Source organism: Myxine glutinosa, chromosome 1, assembly GCF_964187855.1.
Source record: "Myxine glutinosa chromosome 1, kmMyxGlut1.1, whole genome shotgun sequence".
Classification (NCBI taxonomy): Eukaryota; Metazoa; Chordata; class Myxini; order Myxiniformes; family Myxinidae; genus Myxine; species Myxine glutinosa.
This window is the reverse complement of record NC_136261.1, coordinates 7,514,348-7,520,401: the sequence shown is the minus strand read 5'-3', so window position 1 is coordinate 7,520,401 and position 6,054 is coordinate 7,514,348. Positions and strand designations below refer to the sequence as shown.

Genomic DNA, 6,054 nt, shown 5'->3' with positions numbered 1-6,054 from the left:
AGACTGAATGAGTTGCCTGTATTTAATTTTTGGCACTGGAAATTCATTCATTATTCGTTCGTTTTCACAAATCATTTTACTGTTCAAAGTTACGTTGTTATTCCAGACAGCCACGACTTCAATAGAGAGGAAACTGCATTTAGAATACTAACATTGCACTCAGCAGGCGATTCCATTCATATCAACCAGAGATTACGGTGTTAAATCGTGAACGGGACGTCTTTGCTTTCTGACCAATCAACCGCTTCCACAATATCACCGTCCAATCATTTCATAGCGTTCTCGTGGCGCAGGCAATGAGACTCCGCCCCATGATTCGACCAGCCAATGATTCCTGATACATTCTCTCCCTTCACCCTGCCTACCTGGTCACGTGCTTCGCAACAGTTGTGTGTTTGCCTTTTGGACGAAGCATCGAAGCATCGGAGTGAGGAGCCGAGAGTTGAGTGGAGGGATTGAACGGTGTGAGAGAAGAGAACGAGGACGGAAGAAGTCGCGGGGGTGTCAAGTTTCAGAGGTGCAGAGCGGGTGGTCCTGGGATATACCGTCGGCTTGTTTGACTGGACTGGCTCGGATACATCTGCCGACAGAGGAGCAAAGGCCTCAGGGGAGCAGCTTCTCTAACATCGGAGGGATAAAGACCGCGAGGTGTGAAGTACAGTCTCTCACCACACATCATCATCACCACTCATCGTCATCACCACACATCGTCATCACCACACATCGTCATCACCACACATCGTCATCACCACACATCATCATCACCACACATCATCACCACACATCATCATCACCACTCATCATCATCATCACCACACATCATCATCACCACACATCACCATCACCACACATCATCATCACCACTCATCACCACACATCATCACCACACATCATCATCACCACTCATCATCACCACACATCGTCATCACCACACATCATCATCACCACACATCGTCATCACCACACATCATCATCACCACACATCATCATCACCACACATCATCATCACCATCACCATCACCACATCATCATGTCCACACTGCCCAGTGTACGTACATTGTAGATCTTCGCTACTCACGTCACGCTAATCTGCCTAAATGATCGGTCCCCGCGTTTCGACGTCTGGAGGAAGCCAACATGTTTGTTGCTTTGTATCATCACCACATGTCTCCATCGTCTCTTTGATTTATCATCGTCATTGTATTATTATTATATAGATTATTTCACGAGTGTGATGGTTAACAAAGTATGTGCTTGCGTTCGCGTTTATTAAATAACAACTGTTTTTTGTGTCTGCATCGGTACACCGCGCTTGGTGTAAGGTACTGGTACACCGCGCTTAGTGTAAGGTACTGGTACACCGCGCTTGGTGTAAGGTACTTGTACACCGCGCTTGGTGGAAGGTACTGGTACACCGCGCTTGGTGTAAGGTACTGGTACACCGCGCTTGGTGTAAGGTACTGGTACACCGCGCTTGGTGTAAGGTACTGGTGCACCGCGCAGGTGTAAGGTACTGGTACACCGCGCTTGGTGTAAGGTACTGGTGCACCGCGCTTGGTGTAAGGTACTGATACACCGCGCAGGTGTAAGGTACTGGTACACCACGCTTGGTGTAAGGTACTGGTACACCGCGCTTGGTGTAAGGTACTGGTACACCGCGCTTGGTGTAAGGTACTGGTACACCGCGCTTGGTGTAAGGTACTTGTACACCGCGCTTGGTGTAAGGTACTGGTACACCGCGCTTGGTGTAAGGTACTTGTACACCGCGCTTGGTGGAAGGTACTGGTACACCGCGCTTGGTGGAAGGTACTGGTACACCGCGCTTGGTGGAAGGTACTGGTACACCGCGCTTGGTGGAAGGTACTGGTACACCGCGCTTGGTGGAAGGTACTGGTACACCGCGCTTGGTGGAAGGTACTGGTACACCGCGCTTGGTGGAAGGTACTGGTACACCGCGCTTGGTGGAAGGTACTGGTACACCGCGCTTGGTGGAAGGTACTGGTACACCGCGCTTAGTGCAAGGTACTGGTGCACTGCGCTTGGTGTAACTGTAAGGTACTGGTACACCGCGTTTGGTGGAAGGTACCGGTACACCGCGCTTAGTGTAAGGTACTGGTACACCGTGCTTAGTGTAAGGTATTGGTACACCGTGCTTGGTTTAAGGTACTGGTACACCGCGCTTGGTGTAAGGTACTGGTACACCGCGTTTAGACTTTAGTGTAAGGTACTGGTACACCACGCTTGGTGTAAGGTACTGGTACACCGCGCTTGGTTTAAGGTACTGGTATACCGCACTTGGTGTAAGGTACTTGTGCACCGCGCTTGGTTTAAGGTACTGGTATACCGCGCTTGGTGTAAGGTACTGGTACACCGCGCTTGGTCTAAGGTACTGGTACACCGCGCTTGGTGTAAGGTACTGGTACACTGCGCTTGGTGTTAGGTACTGGTACACCGCGCTTGGTGGAAGGTACTGGTACACCGTGCTTGGTGTAAGGTACTGGTACACTGCGCTTGGTGTTAGGTACTGGTACACCGCGCTTGGTGGAAGGTACTGGTACACCGTGCTTGGTGGAAGGTACTGGTACACCGGGCTTGGTGGAAGGTACTGGTACACTGCGCTTGGTGGAAGGTACTGGTACACCACGCTTGGTGGAAGGTACTGGTACACCGCGCTTGGTGGAAGGTACTGGTTCACCGCGCTTGGTGGAAGGTACTGGTACACTGCGCTTGGTGGAAGGTACTGGTTCACCGCGCTTGGTGTAAGGTACTGGTACACCGCGCTTGGTGGAAGGTACTGGTACACCGCGCTTGGTGGAAGGTACTGGTACACCGCGCTTGGTGGAAGGTACTGGTACACCACGCTTGGTGTAAGGTACTGGTACACTGCGCTTGGTGAAAGGTACTGGTTCACCGCGCTTGGTGTAAGGTACTGGTACACTGCGCTTGGTGGAAGGTACTGGTACACCGCGCTTGGTGGAAGGTACTGGTACACCGCGCTTGGTGGAAGGTACTGGTACACCGCGCTTGGTGGAAGGTACTGGTACACCGCACTTGGTGGAAGGTACTGGTACACCGCCTGGATGTTTGAACATCTTTGGAGCTGTTGTCCATGTTGTCCATGTTGTTGTTTATCCGGCTCGAAGGAGGGCATGGTCTGGAGACGTCTGTGAGTTGGGAACAGATTCCCTCTTCGTCTCCCTCCCACCCTACAGTGGGACTGCCTTGAGTTGTTTACGAACTCGGCACCCCAACCCCCGCCCTCACCCTCCACACCTCCCTGAAGGCTCCGCAGCTGCTGACGACCTTTGTTGCTGTTTACGTGATTTTGTGCATCATCCACCCGCCTCCTGCCCCTCTTGTCTGCCTCCTTACCCGTGCACTCCTGCCCCTCTTGTCTGCCTCCTTACCCGTGCACTCCTACCCCTCTTGTCTGCCTCCTTACCCGTGCACTCCTGCCCCTCTTGTCTGCCTCCTTACCCGTGCACTCCTACCCCTCTTGTCTGCCTCCTTACCCGTGCACTCCTGCCCCTCTTGTCTGCCTCCTTACCCGTGCACTCCTTACCCGTGCACTCCTCCCCTCTTGTCTGCCTCCTTGTGTCGATCACCCGTGCACTCCTCCCCTCTTGTCTGCCTCCTTACCCGTGCACTCCTCCTCCTCTTGTCTGCCTCCTTACCCGTGCACTCCTACCCCTCTTGTCTGCCTCCTTACCCGTGCACTCCTTACCCGTGCACTCCTCCCCCTCTTGTCTGCCTCCTTGTGTCGATCACCCGTGCACTCCTCCCCTCTTGTCTGCCTCCTTACCCGTGCACTCCTCCCCCTCTTGTCTGCCTCCTTACCCGTGCACTCCTCCCCCTCTTGTCTGCCTCCTTGTGTCGATCACCCGTGCACTCCTGCCCCTCTTGTCTGCCTCCTTGTGTCGATTACCCGTGCACTCCTCGTCCTCTTGTCTGCCTCCTTGTGTCGATCACCCGTGCATTCCTGCCGTCGCCCCTTTGTTGCTCTTGGTGTTTATCGCAGACATCCTTTATCCCTGTACCGTCCACATACCTCCTCATATTGGGCATCCCTACTCCCCTTCAGCCGGAATTTCATCCTCCGAGCTCACACCGTGCGATTTGCTTCCGCACCGCCAGAGGTGAGATTTAGGAATGGTCTTGGGTCTACTTTTTGGAAGTGACCCTGGAAGGTCTTCGTTCGGTTCACCTTCACTGTCGTGCCCGCGGTGTTTGCTCTCGGTCGAAGCTCAAGTGGAACTATTTTGCCTTCGGCGGGTCGTGGGTGTTTGGACACCTTCATAAATGTACCGTCAGAACAATTCCCGATCAAAACAGGTGTAAGTTTTTCACTTCCCTTTGGTTATGGAAGCTGCTCGTGGATTTCTACTGCAGCCATTTGGAAGCACGCTCCGCTTGCCTTCGTACTTCAAAACATGTGTGTGCTGATGTTTTCCTTTGTTGCAACCCTGAAGCCTCCTAGTAATTGAATAAGAAGACAAGCACTTTTGACCTGTGATGCGTGCGTGCTCAGGTAACTTGCGTAAGGTAGGTAACAAGCTAAGGGTTTCTGAGAGAACTTTGATTTGTCCCAGGATGTTCTCGTGCCACATACAGGTAACCCAGGTGAGCAGGGTAAGCATGTCCAGGTGTTCTGGGCCCGGGAGGCGAGCATAGGGAAGCGAGCCCAGCATGCAACTCATATGAGTACAGGCCACGAGCCACGGCGTCCAATCCTGGGATTAATGCACGGGATGCGATTCCGGCGAGATTCGGACGCGGGATACGACCCCGGCGAGATTGGGGCACGGGATGCGACCCCGGCGAGATTGGGTCGTGGGATACGACCCCGGCAAGATTGGGGCGCGGGATGCGACCCCGGCAAGATTGGGGCACGGGATGCGACCCCGGCGAGATTAGGGTGCGGAACGCGACCCCGCCAGGTTACGGGAGCGGGACGCGACCCCGCCAGGTTACGGGAGCGGGACGCGACCCCGCCAGGTTACGGGAGCGGGACGCGACCCCGCCAGGTTACGGGAGCTGGACGCGACCCCGCCAGGTTACGGGAGCTGGACGCGACACCGCCAGGATCCGGGATCGGGACGCGACCCCGCCGGGTTACGGGACGTGACCCCGCCGGGTTACGGGAGCGGGACGCGACCCCGCCGGGTTACGGGAGCGGGACGCGACCCCGCCGGGATCCGGGAGCGGGACGCGACCCCGCCGGGATCCGGGAGCGTGACGCGACCCCGCCGGGATCCAGGAGCGGGACGCGACCCCACCGGGATCTGGGAGCGTGACATGACCCCGCCGGGATCTGGGAGAGTGACATGACCCCGCCGGGATCCAGGAGCGGGACGCGACTCCGCCAGGATCCAGGAGCGGCACGCGACCCCGCCAGGTTACGGGAGCGGGACGCGACCCCGCCGGGATCCAGGAGCGGGACGCGACTCTGCCGGGATCCAGGAGCGGCACGCGACCCCGCCAGGTTACGGGAGCGGGACGCGACCCCGCCAGGTTACGGGAGCAGGACGCGACCCCGCCAGGTTACGGGAGCGGGACGCGACCCCGCCAGGTTACGGGAGCGGGACGCGAACCCGCCAGGTTACGGGAGCGGGACACGACACCGCCAGGATCCGGGATCGGGACACGACCCCGCCGGGTTGCGGGACGCGACCCCGCCGGTTACGGGAGCGGGACGCGACCCCGCCGGGTTACGGGAGCGGGAAGCGACCCCGCCGGGTTACGGGAGCGGGACGCGACCCCGCCGGGTTAAGGGAGCGGGACGCGACCCCGCCGGGATCCGGGAGCGGGACGCGACCCCGCCGGGATCCGGGAGCGGGACGCGACCCCGCCGGGAGCCGGGAGCGGGACGCGACCCCGCCGGGATCCGGGAGCGGGACGCGACCCCGCCGGGATCCGGGAGCGGGACGCGACCCCGCCGGGATCCGGGAGCGGGACGCGACCCCGCCAGGATCCGGGAGCGGGACGCGACCCCGCCGGGATCCGGGAGCGGGACGCGACCCCGCCGGGAGCGGGACGCGACCCCGCCGGGATCCG

General features: G+C 57.9%; 1 protein-coding gene across 6 annotated transcripts in view; it reads left to right on the top strand.

Moving 5' to 3' along the window:
• The first annotated feature begins 363 nt into the window (after window positions 1-363).
• The window catches only part of AKT1S1 (AKT1 substrate 1), a 42,064-nt gene continuing 36,373 nt past the window's right edge, over window positions 364-6,054 (top strand). For 3 of the 6 annotated variants that reach the window (XM_068106994.2, XM_078780605.1, XM_068106980.2), the window contains exon 1: window positions 3,326-4,136. The gene's annotated coding sequence lies outside the window, so the exon portion shown is untranslated. Of the gene's footprint in view, window positions 649-3,325; window positions 4,137-6,054 lie in introns of those variants that run through there. The other 3 variants (XM_068106986.2, XM_068106999.2, XM_078780787.1) reach the window with 3 other exon arrangements.